Genomic DNA, 18,073 nt, shown 5'->3' on the forward strand with positions numbered 1-18,073 from the left:
GAAATTCCGGATTCTTTTCGGTAAACAAGGTAAGATGATCTCTCGTCTTGCAGGCTCCCGAGATACATTTACTCTAGAGCTGCGTCGTATCGCTTGTCGCGATCTTGTGGGGGTGGACGTTTGAGGGTTTTTGTTTCGTTCGGACCAGTTCCCTTGTAAAACTGTAGGCAGTGTAAACGGATATGCCGTCATTACTGTCATTTTATCGTGACGGTGGTTGTTAGTGTAATGACATGACAACAAAGACTGGTTTAATATCTGGCATGCAATCGACGTTACAGGTTTCCTGACTTCTTGCTAATGTGGATGCAACACTTGCAAGCTGTCGTTGTTAGAAGTCGGCATGTTCTTGTACAATCAGAACACTATTATTATTTTAGCAAATGAGTGTTGATGGCATCAGTGCCTATTCGGAGGATTTCATCCTTAAAATATATTCCATATCTAGTTCTAGAAATGCGTGTTATATAAAGCGAAACCTCGCTTTTATGAACACGTATGAAAGTAATCACAAAACGAAATTGGGAGCATTTGGAACTTGAATTAGTCTTTCTCGACCGGCTAATGTCGCAGGGAAGCCAATGTCGGTGGCGTGACAAGAAGATCCTGATTGGTCGATGGGGTTATGACATCACAGTCACATGACCTAGCGCGGCAATTTCAAACATACCACAAAGCTCACGTGAAACGTGACGTCCCACGTAGAATGAAAGAGAATAAAAAACATGATATGTAATGCGAATTAAAGGTCGCCGCATGTCTTAAATGATTTCACTTTATATAGTAATTAATTTGTTTTAAAGAAACATTTGAAGAATTTTAGGCGGGATTCGAACCCACCCTTTGGCTAACGAGACAGACACGCTACTTACTATGCCATGTTCGTTGTACTTCCTGCGCAGGGGCAGGAAGAACATGTGAAGCGAATAAGAAGGCGATGCGAACAGGACCCGATAACGCTATCGCGTCCCACTCTAACCGCTCATTGACATTGAGGAGTTTTAGTAGATCGTTCTTATGACACCCGATAACGATACCCGATACTCCGCCACCGCCTCCCTTGAGCATGCATAGTATCGTTATCGGGGCTATCGGAGGTATCGGAACGATCTACTAAAACTCTCTATTAAAAACGGATCCGCGTTTGCAAAGCGGTTGCGAACGCGGTTGTATAAAGATCCAGTACAATTGCACGCACACTTGATGTCATTGGGTGCGCGTGCAGTTACTGTATCTTTATACAACCGCGTTCGCAAACGCTTTGCGAACGCGGATCCGCTTCCAGTGTGAATGAGCGGTAAAAGGCGAAACTTAAGCGCGCCCCAAGTGTTTCACAAAATATATTGGATTAGTGCAGTGATTTGTATTTTTTTATTTTATCTACTTAGGTACAATTACTTGTTGCCTTAAACGCAGCTTCTGTTTAGTTACCCGGAAACATCGAGCGTTGGAGACGGGACACGAGTCAAGCATGGAAAGGTGTGTAGTACTTTTCCGACCTACTCTATAGTAGCCTTTTCTTCCTAGAATGCGCAGAACTTATTCGGAAAAAACGAATTGCCCCACCTGCGCATGCAGCTCGGGCGCTCGGAATTTACTCGGGCAACGGGCTGTTCGCCGCCGATCTAGACGATCCAGATTTTCTTCTCTCGGCGTTCGCCGCGGCCGGCCGGGGAAAACGGCCGGGGCGGGGCACGAGTCAGTAAAAAAACGTCATGCTTTGATATCCGACTACCTCCGAATTTGCTACGTTCGAATTATTCAAACGTATTTTGTGAACACCCTATTTGCTAATGGGGTTGAACCTGAAATGAGTAGCGTCAGATCACGAACGAGTAAAGGTCGTAGGTAGGAAGGGGCTTCTGACCGTTGTGCCTCTCTTGGCACTTGAACGTACGGCGCGTGCTTTGCTCGATTTCGAAATCGACAAGCGTGTACGTGCTCAGTACTGATTTCTCCTAGCGGGCTTGAAGGCGCATGTGGCAAACAAATATAACGCCTCCGAAAAAAAGAATAAAAAAAGCCTGCTTTTTGCGCAGTAAGTAACTGAGCATGCAGACCAGAAAAATCTGATGTGAACATTTGATATGAAAATTTTGAGATTGTAGTTGATCAAGTGTGCATACGTATCACGTTCAAATAATAAAGTTAAAGCAAGGACGCAGGCGAACTTGTTTAGTATAGAGATTATTTTAACACTGGAAAGTGGGGACGAGGAGGACACCATAACACAAATCTCCACTTGTGCTTGATTGTGCTGCCCTCCTTGTCCTCACTCTCCTGGGGTAAAATAACGTCAACGTCCAAAGGCCCTATTCTTGGGATTTAATTCAAAGTGGCATTGTTAAAATCAACTATACACAAGATAGCATGAACGAAAATATCTAATGAATGCACACGGAAGCCCAGGAGACACCAGACTTCCGGGACAAGCATCGAAATTCTGGTGGCTTCACTTGCGTCAGGCTCGGAAGTGGGGCTGAGCAGAGCCGTGTATGTAGAGAGTTTGGCCATTCGTTGGGAAGTATAGGAGACAAATGAGGGGGCGCATTGGCCGAAAGCGGGCTGGGCGTGTTCCAGGGCGTCTTCAGAAATTCGAATGTGACCAACCAGAAGCCGGAAATAATACCCTGGCGGTGGTCGCGAGAAACAAACCTGATAACTGCATTAGAGTAACTCCCGATGACTGAAAATAGGGTACACGTGATGTTTCAATCACGCTCATTCAAAATGATGTTGGAAGAGTGCGACTAGCGGAACGATCGACATAATCCGTACGCCAAGCGCCGAGGGCCGGGAATCTGCCGTCCGAGTGGTCACACTCTGTCCGAGCAAAACGGCGCATTCGTTTCTTACATCTTTCTGCATGATCATGATCAAATCAACACGTGAACCCTATTTTCAACCACAAAGAGTTACTACACTTCACTCTTACGCGCTTATTAAAACCATTTACGAACATAGACCTTTGATCAGAACTGTTTCTCGATACCACCGCTAGGGGATTCTTTTGGACTTCTGGTTGGTCAAGAGAGCATGCCAAGCCCTCTTTCCGAGGCTGGTGCACGCCCTGGCTCTGCCGGCGCCTCCCATTGACCAAACTCTCTACATATACGGCTCTGGGGCTGAGCTGTGCTCAGTGTGTATTTTTCACAGCCCAGCATTTTGCAAACTAAAGGCCCGCTCACACACTTGCGGTTGTCTGCGACCGACTGAGACAAGACCGGGTTTCAAGCCTCTTTTGACTGCTTACGACCGGCTGCGTAACAATGCAGCTGGTCGTAAGCCGTCGCAAGAGGCTTAAAAATTGGTCTTGTCTTATTCGGTTGTAGTCAAACACAAATGTGTGAACGGGCCTTAGAAGCTTCTGGCTAGTGCGATCTTCAGCGTTTTTGCGTGTGGTGGGTACTTTGCTCGCGTTTCTAACTGACGAAGAAGCGTGTGTCTCTAAAGATAGCATGCTGGACTGGGATTTTGTAAATAAAAAATTGCTGTATAAGGACGTCTGTCAGCATCTGCTCACCGGCGCTAATAAAGCGTAAAAAAAAAAGACGTAACACAATTTTTAGCGTTTATCAAAACGCTAAAGGTCGTTTATCAAAACGCTAGCAATGCTTTCGTCTCGATTTTTTCGTAATTCTTGTTTTCTTAGACACTAAAGGCCCATTAAAACAAGGATGTTTGCTTATGTTTTCTTACATTACGCTATGAGTCACCGGGACATCTGTGCTGCATGTGTTGCGGGCAAAGCAACTCCTTGAATTTTCCGTGCATCATAAAGTACAGGGAGTTTCCAAGAAACGAGAACCCTGTTTTCCGGTCCAGGTAAATAACCATGCATCACAGAAAGCTCAAACTGCCTAAGAATGTGATGCTAGTGGTTGGGATGTAATGCGAAAGTTTGACAAAATGATTTTATTTTGATCAAAATATAATTGAGAAAAACAAAATATCTCTATGAGTCGACGTATACCTAAGCTAAATATTGTTAAAAAAAAACTGACCCCGTGGGAGCATGTAGTAGCTATTTTATTAAAAGAAGCACTTCTCAGCAAGAAAGACGATATTGTTTTCTTTCTTGCTGACAATATTTCTTTTATTTATTTTTACTGAAGAAGATATTACATTTGACGACACTAGGCTCATAGAGAAATTTCGTTTTTCTTAATTATCTTTTGATCCCAGGTGACATATCATATTCTCAAACATTCGTGTTCTATCCCAACCGCTAGCGTCACATTCTAACAAAGTGTTAGCTTTCCTAAAAACGGTTCTCGTTTCTCGGAAATTCCCTGTACATACGAGGTGCACGCGTGCATCGTATGAAGACGCGCTTCATACAAAGCACGGATGTCCTGGAGCATAGCCTCCTATATACTGACAAAGCCTGGCAGATCGCCACGAGAAGCGGCCGCTGAAATGGAAAAGGTGGAGCGGTAGACAACGGATGAGTTACGGGTGGGAGGAGAACTACGTGACTGGTGCCCCGCTGCGGCGAGACGCCGAAACACACTTCTCCCGAGCGAACAATTGTGTTTCGGGTCCTCGCCGCTGCAAAAGCTGTGCGCTGGCGTCCAGGTTTTTCGAGAAATGGCTCTTTGATGCTCTGTGCTACCAGATCCTCGCGCTCCAAATCTGCGACATGGCACTTTATGGCCGTGTCGTTGAAATGCCAGGTTTTGTGAGTATAGAGGAGGATATGCCTGGTGACAGTCGACGTAAGCAGATGTGAGCTCTCGTAAGGTAATTCAACGTAGGCAAACGGTACTGTATGCAACGTGTGCAACGTGAGAAAGCGTACGGGATAGGTGTTCGAGTGTGTTAGCGCACCGCAGTCCGCTGTGGGGCAGAGCGCGGCCATCCGACAGCTCACGGAGGCCTGGTGGTCGCAGCAGATATTCGACGTGACAATTGTCGTATTCGTTGTTTGTCTCCGTTTGGCGTTTGCTCGGTTGTGAGGAAGAATAAGTTCCATTCTATCTTACACCCCTGTGAAAAAGCGTGGCTTACGCGAGCGGCAAAAGCTTAGATTCAAAGCAGAAATGCCATTTCGGAGCGGTCAGTTACCTGCGTAGCATCGCTTCTATGCTTCTTTGAATTTTATTATCGTTTTGCTGCTACAGAAGAATAATTGTCTATCTCACCTTACATACCAGCATTAAGAAAACGAAGTTTGAGTATAATAATATATGCAATGTATTCCTCCCCACTTCGGTGTCAAAACTCTTTTAATTATTTTTTTCTTCAGCTGTACAGTTTTGAGGCCATAATTAATTAAATAACGAATTAATTATTCATTCTTGAGTTGAAGATGTCTACGAACAGCTAAACGGCCCTAAGCCGGAGTCACACTACTCATACATTATGCAAAAGACTGTCTGCAAACGCGAGTTACCGCAATATTCATGGTTCGAATACCGCGTGCCAAGTTTTCTCCTTGAACACGTTGCCATGCGGCATTCGAAGCAGGGGTCTCGCGGTGACACGCGTTGGAATCCGTATGCAGACTGTCTTTTGCATGATAGACCAGCAGTGTGACCACGGCTTTACGGGTGGTGCGGCATAATACATTCAAATCGAAACAAGCGATCCGAACATAGCAATAATGAAAGTACATACAATGACAACATTGAAATGGGCAGGTGCTCTATGTCATTTCCGCTACCACTACGTTTTTTTTTTTTTTAATAGTTAAAACTCATAAAGACATATTTTGCAGGTGACGTATGATTGTTGTACAAGTCCACCACTATCGTGAAAGGCGAGAAATTTGAATGTCTGGGAACATAAAAAAAAGTTCATTATATCTCAAGAAGCGAGATGACACGAATGGGTTTGTCTGTTAGCAATTCTGGGCAAGCTGCTCCACCATTGAATGGTTTGTGCAAAAATAGCAAATTCCTAATATTTTTTTTTGTGCAAATGTGATCATTTTTAATTTACCAAAGAGCCAGTTATAACTATAATAGTATTTATTACCGAGGTATCGGTCAAACAAACAACACGTCTCTGCACGCCTTCAATTCTTACTAATCTAGACAAAGTCAATCAATTCCACGCAGTTGCTCCTAATTCTAATCTCGAGTAGACGAAACAGTGATACAGTAGTTACATATTTTGGGTTTTTAAAGATTGGTGTAATTCTGGACACCATGCTAAGCATCCTCAATGATGAAGCCACACGAGCATTCGACTGTGCTTCCGTTCGAAAAGTGGAATCCCATATAATACACCGAGATATCGAATTTCAGACTTTCGTCTATTTCGCCCATGTTGAGCATATACTGTGTTTTTTGTTTTTGGTGAATAAATGTAATAAGTTTTTTTTTTTTTTAAATTTCACATAAGACAATTATTTGAACACCACATACTGACCGGTTAATTATCTTTTTGCAATTTTTAGCAATCTCGAGGGGTTTCAATTTTGGGGAATATTTTTACGTCGTCTGCGTACTACAACATCTGTGAAAATTTTATTTTACACATTATATGACCGAAAAAAAATATGTATGAAGGGGACCAAGATTTGATCCCTGAGACACCCCAGAAGAGCGACGTATGAGACAGACATATGACTCCTTGAATGCGTACAAAGTTCTCGCGCCCCGACAAATAATTTCTGAACAACCTTGTGTACCTCTCGGTTACTCTTTATTCAGACAGCTTAACTAAAAGCAATTGATGATTGACCCTATCGAAAGCTTTCGTCATATCTAAATAAATTACATCAACTTGTCCTTTGTAATCATTTGGAACGCAAATCTGCATAAACTCACAAAGATTTGTTTCTGCCAATTTACCCTTCATAATAGCATGCTGAGCAGGGTTAATTCTTTGTTAAAAAAACGATACAATCGTGTACAACCATATGAAAAACTTTCGGAACATTAGACAGCAATGAAACCGGCCCATAGCCTTTAAATACTTAGTTTTTGTTCTGGTGTCAATATATCGTTTTTTGTCTACCATTAATTAATAAAGGCAAGCTTCTCTTGACTTTTGCATTCTCAGCCAAAGCTTATAGACCAGGAAATGTTTGCATAGGCTACTTCCGTAAATCTGTCACAGCGCGCTTTGCATTCTGGGAAACTGTGGGCTAGGAGTGGAGCGCGTATGGGTTTTGCATCCCACTGATTCCCAGGACGCGTAACGTTGCATTACGCCGCGATAAGGCGGTTCGAGGTTTGGAAATAGTCTATTGATTTTATCTAGTGAGCATGCATCATATGAAAATAAACCCCAAGACTAGCAAGATAAATGGAGCAACTTTAACTACTGTCTTTATTGGAGCAATCCCATATGGAGAAATTTGGTTTCTCTGACATGTCACACAGGTCACACATTCTTCATATACTTTTTTTTTTTTTTGGTTCGACATCATTTTTTTATCTTAGAATTAAACGATCTTATTCTGCGATTAGAGAGGCGTCGCTCGGCGTTCTAAACATGGAGTATTTCTTTTTGCATGTAGTGTAAAAATACGTTGCACCTCGACACGAAACACTACCGCTCCGCTTTCATTTTTTTTTTCCGCCGTATTTTAGGTCGTTGCGAGTCCCTTGTATCTCCGCATTAGCTAGCCTCCCCCCCCCCCCCCCCCCCCCCCGGCCACAGAATAACGTATCGCTTCACACAGAATGCAAAACGGGAACAAATAGTTCTATTAACACGCACCAAGCTAGCCTCACTAAACGCTGCCTGACCGGCCTCATGGCCCCGCTGTGGCTGACAGCACCACCTCAGGCCCCTCTGGCGGAATTCGGGCACACGACAAGCAGCTCCTATGGAGAGGCCGACGCGGTCGGCACACCTCCCAGTTCGAGCGCACCCTACCCAATGATCCTGCACTTTAAGACAAAAAAAAAAAAAAAAAAGGAGGAGAAAGGTAGCAACAGCACGTTTTCCTCTCTTCTACTGTCGCGACCCCAAGCAGACACGAGATGAAGGGAGGAACAAGAGGTTGTTCTCCTTCTCCGGAAAGGCGGGAGAAAGTTCCATGAACTTCCATCCACCCACCTCACCTTCTTTCAGTCTCGTTTTTCGTGCACGTCGAGTGCGTTGTTTAATAAATGTTGTTGTTGATTGAGCTTCAGCGACAGCCCGAAGGCTGACTGTAATTCCCACTCCCAGTGAAAACGTGCAGAACATCTTGGTTGCATTGACGTTTTTGCCACAAAAGTTGTCAAACGAGCAAACGAAGCCGTTAGAACCAGCGAAGTTCCGGATCAGTGCCAGCAGCGCTACGTGCACTGTGCTAAGATGGCCGCCTCAGGATTGCCGAACGACGTGTCCACAGTTTATAATACACAGTTTGCCTACTCTAGAATAAGCCTGTGGTGATTGAAACACCTGGTGGTAACGTTGCCTGGTGGTGAGGCTATTGTCTAAATTTTATTTAATACAATTTTGAGGATATAAAATGGTTTGAAGGATACTAATTATAAACCTTTTTAAATAAGAAAAGGAAAGCATGGTTTTCTAGATTATATATTTTATCAGGTTATGGCGTCCTGCCATTTAGGACGTTGGAACTAATCACTTTTTGTCTTTATGTTTTTTCTTAAAAAAAAAACAGTCTTTATGGATTTTTTTTTTTGCGTTCGCTCATATACTGCGTCTTCGCCGTAATTTGAAAGCACAAACAGGACTTTTATCACATAGTGAACTCTTTCTTGTTACTCTGCGTTGATCTATTTACAAGGGGAGGCCCTCACTTGATCAAATAACGTTTTAGCGAACGCTGACGTTTTACCGAATGACACTTTCGCGAATAGTTGGCAGCCGCGAAGCGGCGTTTCCAGTTGGGCCAAGTGGGTTCACATTTTTGTAATAAGTCGCCGCAGACTGTCGCCGGCGAAGCGACTAAGCGCAGCGTGGGGGAAAGGGGGGGGGGGGGGGGGCTAACACGCGCCCTCGTTATTCGCTAAAACGTCGATTCGCTCAAATGTCGCTGTTCGCTAAAACGTCATTCGCTCATGTGATATAGATCCATTTACGAGAAGGGATACAGACACAGCGCACAAAGTGACACGTAAGTGGATACGAATTCGACTACCTAAAGTTCTATCCCGAATGGCACTTAGAGATGCAGTGTGCGAAGTGACACGTAAGTGGACAGAAAGATCGACTACCTAAAGTTTTATCGCGAAAGGGACATCGAAAAACGCGAAAATTTGACACGAGTAATAAATCGACGTTCAAGCAGTCCTGCTCGGTCGCGTAGTATATAATGGCAAGAGTCGGACGAAGTATACGTAGACATACTGTTGACGTAGTTACACAAATTACGAACTATTCACAATGACATCGCGAACTCTCAAAACACAATTGTAGTGCTTGCAGTGTCCTCCACTCCTAATGCAGAAAGCAAGATACCAGAGGTTTTGGGCAGCATCATGGAAAAACGTAGACGTTAATACAACTACATAGGCTATGCAACACTAGGTCTAAGCTATTGTGGCCATTTGCAAAGGATAAAAATAAAGCTAACTAAATGGTGGTTTTTTACATATAGAAGCACAAAGGAGAGTGGTAATATCACATGAAGCACATGTCAAAAATCAACGAAGGTAAGGTACCGTTAAAAGCTTGCGCAACTTTGGCAACGGAGTATCATAAAACTTGACGTAACCTTGTAAAGACAGGTTGGGTTCTTGACATTCCTTAACATGACAATGTTGAAGCTTGGGGGCCGACCTGCCCATCAAACGATTGTTACCTAACTGATTGTACACGTAAGGTTTCTCGTCCATTTGTATGTTAGACCGAAACCGACTAATAACCACACTGGGCTTGGCTACCGCCACCTGTATACATGCCTCGCACGCGACGTCATATGGCACCGTACTAGCCGCCATTGCTTCTTACCATGCAAGCATGCCAAACTGGGCATGCTGGGGCAATAACCCAGCTTGAGGCTGGGACCAGCTAAAGCTTGTTCTTTCAATAGGGATGTAACTGAACATCCAAGAAAAACACCATATCCAGCGGCGTTTTGGCTTCGCCAACTTCCTCAATGGTGCTTTCGGTCTTTGACAAATGACATCTCAACATCATCGAGGCAAGAGCACTGCGAAATGTCTGGGCGCGCGTTCTCGTATACGGCAGTTCATGGGCTGAACCGTATGGCTGTACGTTACTCATTTGCATCTTGCTGCTATATTTAAGTTACCTCGAAGAAATTCACGCCACTGCACTAAACCCTTTTACTAAGCTACGAGCATACTCCGCTCTATAAATGCCTGCGCAATCAGTTTCCCTCAGAGCATGTGGACTCTTTTAGGGGTAAGCGGTCGGCAGAAAAGGAAGCACTTGGGAAAAATGAAACGTCAGTCTGTACAGCTCGCCAGAGCCTGATAGTGATAAGCTTAGTGTTATTTTTGTGTGTGTTTCGTTTTTATTTTTGCGTGGTGTTTATTGTTTTTTAACCGGATGTCGGCTAGCCAACTCTCGGTCAATCCATATCGGAGTGCACGTATCGAACGTCCTCCGTCGTCCGGGGCCACGAGAAACAAACGGTCCGCACACCGAGACATTCGTTTGATAGCAGTACGGTGCCCAGAACGCGTCTCCGACTGGCGTGTTGGCCGCGTCGTCAAATGTAGCCCCTCGATATCCGCCTGAAAACGTCACAGAAGCGTCGGGCTTTCGCCCCGCCGCGATTGTTTGTGGTGGACACATAGAGTTGACACAGCAGCATAAGTGGGCGCGGCAGACGCTTCTTCCGCTGCACGTCGCTCTCCCAGCTTAAAGAGTCCTCGGAAGCTTCCACAGCCAGGAGCTGGGAAGCCGGGGATGCCACGACGACAGTGACACACGCGTTCACTCGTACTTCTTGCCGGAACTTCTGCTGCCAACCGTCAGGATCGCGACATCCGTCAAGATGACAAGCCGGCTCCCGCGATGTCAATAGCTGCCTTTCGTGACCACTTTTATGCATAGGACGCTAAGTATCCCAGTTGAAAACGCGGTCCAGGAAGCTAAGGGCAGATCCCTGACCCGTTCGCAATGAGTGCTATCCGCATTCCAGCTTAGCAGGACGGGCTGCGATAGCTCGCGCTGAACCTAAATAAGGATGTACAGTCGCGGATGATATGAAAACCCCCATAAGATAGGTTGTTTTAATATCATAAGTTCCAGTGCTTCTGTGTTCCATGTTGGCTTCCGGAGCGCAAAAACGAGGATTGGAAACCTGTGTGGTAACGTTTGTGGAGCCTTTAGGGCCATTACTTCAATTAGCGAGCGCGTGGCATTGAAGACCTCCAGGCTATCGAACGAAAGAAAACTGAGTTATCAATTTATCATCTAGGCTATTGTGTGCACGTGCGGCGTTTAGTGGCTGTTCAACTTTTGTGATTACTCCCTACGTGGTCGATAAAACGAATGCTGAGTCAACACGTATAGCAGTATAATGCTCGGTGAAATAAAATAAAAGTCATTGATCCCCCAAACGTCCGAAAACTGATCGCTCCACCTGCCGACTCGGTGAATTCAGCTACGCTTGATTTTGATTTTGGTCGAAGAACGCCTCTATAATCGGCGAAATGAGCATTAACTCAGCGACAGCGGGGCAAAAGTGAAGTGAGGACAAGAAGTGAATAGCTCCTGAAACCTCGACAAGGTTGAATTTTGTTCTGATAGATAACGCTGCAAGCCTTGTAAGCCACGCGCTTACCTGGTCTTTTACATGTGGTTTGCGACTGTACACAATGTGGTACTAAGCATGACATTTTACGTCCTCTCTCCTCTCAAAGCTGACTTTATTTTAGGTCGTAAAGTTTCTTATTCGTTCTACAGGCTTTCTCTAATAATTACTGAGATTGTCTATCTGACTGCTGTGCGGAAAAGTAGACGCACGGGAACTTTTTAAGGCTCTAATGATGATAGACTCATTGTTCACTCATTCGCGATTAGGGACATTCCAGTTCTTTTTCCGTCGTTAAGCAAACTTGCCGAGTTTAAAGCTGTCGCGTATTTGTCGGCGCCGGTCTCCACCATGCTCCCTTGTAATAAATTGGGCGAACACGTTCGTCTAAAGTTGTCTCGCCACACTTTTCGTTCAAGATAAAATGAGGAATCTCTCCTTCAGATCGTAATCCCAACACGCCACCAATTAGTGCTCGCTCGTAATTACCCTCCCCTTCGGCCTTTTCGCTCACACCCCGTGTATTTTGGGGCAGATGTGCGCAAGCCCGTTCCACGCGCGCGACTTGCAGGCTTAGCATATGGCTTGAACTCCGAAGCTGTTTGGAATTTGGCAATGCCTTTTTTCTTTTAATTCTGAACGTGTTTAAAGCCGCGGTCACGCTGCTTATACATCATACAAAAAAAAACGGTCTGCATACAGATTCGAATACGAGTCACCGTAAGATCCGGTCTTCGAATGCAGCATGGCAATGAGTTCAGTGAGAAAACTTGGCACGCGGCATTCGAACCACGGATATTGAGGTGACTCGTGTCTGCAGACCATCTTTTGCGTGATGTATGAGCAGTGTGACCCCGGCTTAATGGATAGGATTTTTGTGGAATCTGTGACGGAACGACACGGAAACCGCTACGAAATGTGTAACACGTACTACTCAGAACAATCTATAAATAGTAGCCGCCCCGGTGACTCCGAGGCAAAGCGCCGGCCTACGGATCTCCAGGTGGCGGGTTCGAATCCCAGCCAAGGTGCCCGCAATCCGACGGCGGCTGTAACCGAGATTTCGTCTGCACGTAAAAAGATGCCCAGGTGATAGACATGAATCCTCAGCCCACCGCTAGGGCGTGCCACATGCCCTTCGTTGGTTTGGCACGTAAAACACCCAAAATTTGACTGATTCATTGTTCAAACGAGTGGTAAGTTAACAAGAACGAAGTTCTAAACGCGCCCAAACAGGAACCAAATCAACAACCCTATGATTGTGGTCTCAACATTTAACCAGAGTGGCAATTAGTGAGTAAACGCGAAACTATCTAGCTTTGTCTCTACCACGGCGGTATGTACTGGAAGGCGAAGACCGAATGCGGGTTGCAACGTTCGGCGTTCGCTTTTGAACAGTTAATGGAAAGAAACACGAAATCCAAGACATGTCCACCAGCACACAAAAAAGGACAGAGCTTCAAATAAAATAACATGCTATAACCGAAAAAAGAAAACTGTATTGTTTATTATAAATTCCAATAATACCGCGGAAATAAATTTTGTGTATACCGGCTTAATGAGTAAGATAAAAAATATTTCTTCCTTTTTTTATTTTTTGAAGAAGAAAGTTTTACATTACTTCATAACTTTGTAATGTGTTCAGAATAGCCAATTACAACTGAAATAAAAGTCAAATTTCAGACAGAACAGACATTCTTGGCTAGCTTCCTAATTCCCCTGTCCTATCGGAGCAGGAATTAAAGTATACTGTAATCTGATAGCCCCACTAACAGACGTCTTCTAAGAGAAATAGCGCGCGTCTTTTTTAATCTGTATGGGACCGTCGCTCGATTTTCCATCTGCCGCTTGACGATATGTTGCTTCTCGATTCGTTGTTTGCGTTATCCTATAGCTGTTCTCCATATTCGCCGATACTACCTTTGGTAATGCAAGGAATCTGTGGATTGTACAGCTTTAGCTCGGAAATGTACTATGAGCATCCCCTCTACGGATAATGCCTTTTAGGCGCTACAACGTAACCTGGATAAGTACATAAATGGGAAAGTTCACGTAGGAATATGTTATCGTTGGAACAGATGAGAGTTCACCAGGCAGTGCCCTTTTAATAAGCGAGAACGCCGCTTGTCTGCGAATGCTAACAAGGCAACACATGGAGCTGAGATTTTTGTTAAAACCAAGACAGTGAAGCGAGAGTGGATTTCGAACTAATCATCTTGAAATTGAGAATAACCCCAACCGAGGGGTTCTCACTGCCATGGCTGGAGCTTCTGACAGTTTTCAAAGCAGCTAGCCTCATAGTCATGTGACGAATGAACTACCTTCAAGCGGAGGGGCAATATGGATTTGGTACGGCTCAACACTGGCATTTTATTGATTGGGATCGGCGGGAAGCAAGTGAAAGCAGTTTCTCGCAAATAGGGCCCTAAGGGTTCAATGCATTTTTTTTTTCTGGACGCTGGCATTTCTTTTTAGATTAATAAAATCCAGTAGGCATGTTTACTCAATGCATAGCAAAGCAAAACATTGCCCAGAATTAACTCGGGTGTCATGAATCGGCACAGACAAGGCTAGGTGAATCTTCATGGCCTCAATACGTAACAAACTAAACGGAGGAGCATCACGCAGAAGAGAGAAAAAACAAAATTTTTTTTCACACCGTATAAAGCATAACGTTTGACTTATTTGGCTGGGCATGTTCAATTGTCTCGGCCGTCTCCAGAAGGTTCTTACGATAAACAGATAGAAACTTCGATTCTGCTTCAACTCGAGAAAGCCATGCCAAGGAACAAGGGATTCGTTGTCAAACAACAGAACCACAAGCTACCGAAAGCCTTTGGATTATCAAGGAATAACAGGAAGCTTTCAAAGCTCAGTTTATGAAACATTCCACATAATGGACCTTTGCCCAGTTCAAACATGAGCACCAGGTTATCAGGCTAGACGGATGGGTGCAAAACAGCGACTTGGGAATGGACGAGCGCCAGCCAATGAAGGGCTGTCCAAATAGGACACTTCAAACACGCGTGAAGGGCTGTCCAAACAGGACACTTCAAGCACGCGTGAAGCGACACTTCTTCGCCATATGAAGTGCGGCGATCCGCTCTTGTCCGCCTTTTTTGCAGGGGAGAACGCTTCCCTCAGCTACGTCAGCTTGTGCCCTTCACGGAGGCCTAGAGCATGCTCACCCCGTGAGTCCCGACATCCACTCGCATGTCCTGTTAGTTCTTTTTAGTGAATCGCTCAAGTCCTCCGCTGCTGTTCAAGTCCCGCAAACGGGAAACAGAAGGATACGAGGGCGCGGCAGAACAGACGGACAGGCAACAAGCACAGCATTTGCAGGTGGCGGTGGCGTCAAGTCTGGCGAGCACCGAGGTGACAGAAAAGCAGAGGAGGCGAGGAGGCAAGCAGCGATAATTGCCTGTGCATGTCCAAACAGAAGACGGACTGCTGAAGCACGGAAGAATGCGAATCAATAGAGTGAGAGAGAGACAGAGAGGGAGTCTTTAACAATGTTGCGAGACATGTCGTGTATCGATCGAGCTTTCCCAGGAGTCGAGGAGCTAATAAATTGATAAACGATTTGCAAGTGTTTCTCTCAGAAAGCGGAGAGGGAACTTTTGACTCCTCTACTTAAAAATCAAAGTTTACGACGAGACACTTTTTTTTTTTATCATCAGCATTGTTTTTGCTGGTCCTTTGTTCCATCGCTTTCTTGAGAAAACAGCGAAAACGCAAATAACGATATCTACTTGCGCAGAGACTAGTGTAGTTTATTCAGTTTTGCTGGCAGTTTTACAACGACGGATGTTTCGACAGCGTTCCGGTGAGCTACGGCTCGAAGAGGTTTCTGCCAAACCATAAACCTAAATAGCGGACGCACGTCTAAGCGTGCTTCAAAATCTGAAGTAAAACTTCGAAGCAGACCTGCCAGCAAGGGTAACTTTTGAAAAAAAACGGAAAACGTTTTTTTTTTTTTTTTCTTTTTTTTTTTTTTAAAGAGGACTTTCCGAAGTACCGCGAACTGCTGATCGTACTCACTGATGTGGAAGCGGTAGTCAACTTAAGACCACTAACGGAAGGGACCTCCTCCATCGATGAACAGGTCTTCTGAACTTTTTTATTTACAAAAGGCTCTGTGCCGCCAGCAACGATTGAGCGTGAATGATCTATACGCCAGAAATGATCAAGAATCAAAGTGGCAATGCAGGCGAGTTGGTTCATCGTTACAAAATGGAATCAGCGCGCAAACAACGAAGACACAAGGAAGAGAAATTGACAGGACAAGCGCTGGACTTCAACTGAACGTTTATTGAAAAAGAAACTAACGAGGAAAAACAAACAAACCACCAAATCATCACCCCGTCAAAACGTGCTCAAAAAAGCTACCTCTCTCTTAAGTAAAAAAATCGATGTTTGGCTGACGCATTGGTCACCTTCCTTTCCTATCTCAAATGCTTCGAGCAGCTCGCGTGCTGTCTTATCGGCCCCTCTTCCCAAAATCGAGATGCGATCAAATATCGGCTCGCACGAGCAAGTGCTGCAGTGTAAAGGCAAGTGACCGCCCGAGGTTGATCGCAGCGAAAGCGCGTGTTCACGTGCACGGCCATTAACACATCGGCCAGTCTGGCCGATGTATACTCGACCACAGCTTAACGGGATCCTATAAACTACCCCCATCGCGCACTCGACGTACTTGTTTCTGTGCTTTACGGAACATCTATTCCTTCCCGTTCCCCTGTCCGCCACTCTGGGGCATAGCTGCAGCATCTTGCAGGGCGCCGAAAAGACAACCGGTACATCATAGCGCCCCGCAATCTTTTTTAGATTGTGGGATACCTTGTGTAAATATGGGATTACTTGCGGTCTCCTATTTGGCCGGTCTCTTGGTTGTTGGGGTCCCGTCTTTACCTTTCTTAGTAGCTTTTCTGCTACCGCCAACAGAACTGTCGTTTTTTTCAATAAACGTTCAGTTGAAGTCCAGCGCTTGTCCTGTCAATTTCTCTTCCTTGTGTCTTCGTTGTTTGCGCGCTGATTCCATTTTGTAAAATGATCAAGACTGTGGCAAATATTTAATGCTGCTGCACAAATTCTTACCAGGTGGGCGATCGAGTATCGAAACTCTACTAAACTCTTCCTGGATCTGACATCTATCAACGGGGATTTTGCCGATAAAAACAACATTTGCGTGTGTTCTATGAAGCATAACTAAGTCTGCCTCCCAGCTGTCGATGAGAAATTTATATCCACAGCAGAACAACCGCTAGCCTGAGGTCTTTAACGTGCATCATGGAGTAGTGATACATGACTGCACGCTGGTACGATGCTCACCAAGATCGAAACGAGCAAATGTGGGGTAGAACCCAGGATTCCTGGGTTCTGCAGCGCGAGCTTTCGCTTCATGTGGTCCGAGCTGTTGTGCGCTAGCCCACTGGGCCACGGTTCACCCTAGGCTTTTGCCGGTAGAGATAGTAGAGTATGCACTGCACTATTCGATTTACTATTCGACTTGAAATGGAAGTGAGGGAAGATGAGGGTGCCTGCGTCAACACAGGTCTGACTTTGTTGGGTAGGGTATTGGAAAACGGCTAAACGAGAAGACAACTTTTCACATCTCCAATCACGCACTTCTGGGTATTCACTCGACAGCTTCTACCAGACGACTGAAGAGTTTGATATATCACGTCAGATTATCGCGAGGCCCTCACTAGGCAGATTTAAATTTTGAATGCTTGACGCCGTTTGCTTGGTTGGAGGGGCGAATAGAGCAACAAAAAGACCACTCGGAGAAAACCTCCCGCTCTCAAGGTTTTAATGCTTGCTTACCACTTTTCATGTTAAGAAGAAAAAAAAAAGGAAGTATTGTTCTGCTAGTTTATGCACAGCACGAGCTAGCTCTGATAAGACTTGTTTGTCAGCAAAATAAATAATAGTTTTTTGTTTTGCTTTTGAAACGTGTACGTGTTAATGAAGTTACCAATACCAGGCTTTAAATGTGCGTACAAGTGTATTAATTCACCAAACTCGTCCCCCCCCCCCCCCCCAAAAAAAAAAAAAAAAAAAAAAAAAAAGTTGTTATGTTTTTATAGGAGCTGAAATTGCTTTTTCGCTGCGGTCACAAGAGCCGAGCAAGTCGCCGCCCGGCCCAGTCCGCCCGGCCACTCTGCAGGGGAGGCACCACGCCGGCCCTAGAAGGAACCAAACGTTCTGGATCTTATTAGGCTTTTATAAAGTTTATTCTTCCTTTCTCTCTCTCTTCAGATTATGATATGAGGAGAAAAGTAGACTCCTCTCAAAAGTCTACCTCTCTTGGATATTCTAGGAATTCTGCCCAGGGGTGGACAGAAAGGACACCGTCATGATGGTAACCCAAGAAACGCTACACATACCGCTCTACCGTCGTCTCACATATTTTTAAACTCGCATGTT

This window comes from Ixodes scapularis, unplaced genomic scaffold (assembly GCF_016920785.2).
Source record: "Ixodes scapularis isolate PalLabHiFi unplaced genomic scaffold, ASM1692078v2 PGA_scaffold0__279_contigs__length_252992795, whole genome shotgun sequence".
Classification (NCBI taxonomy): Eukaryota; Metazoa; Arthropoda; class Arachnida; order Ixodida; family Ixodidae; genus Ixodes; species Ixodes scapularis.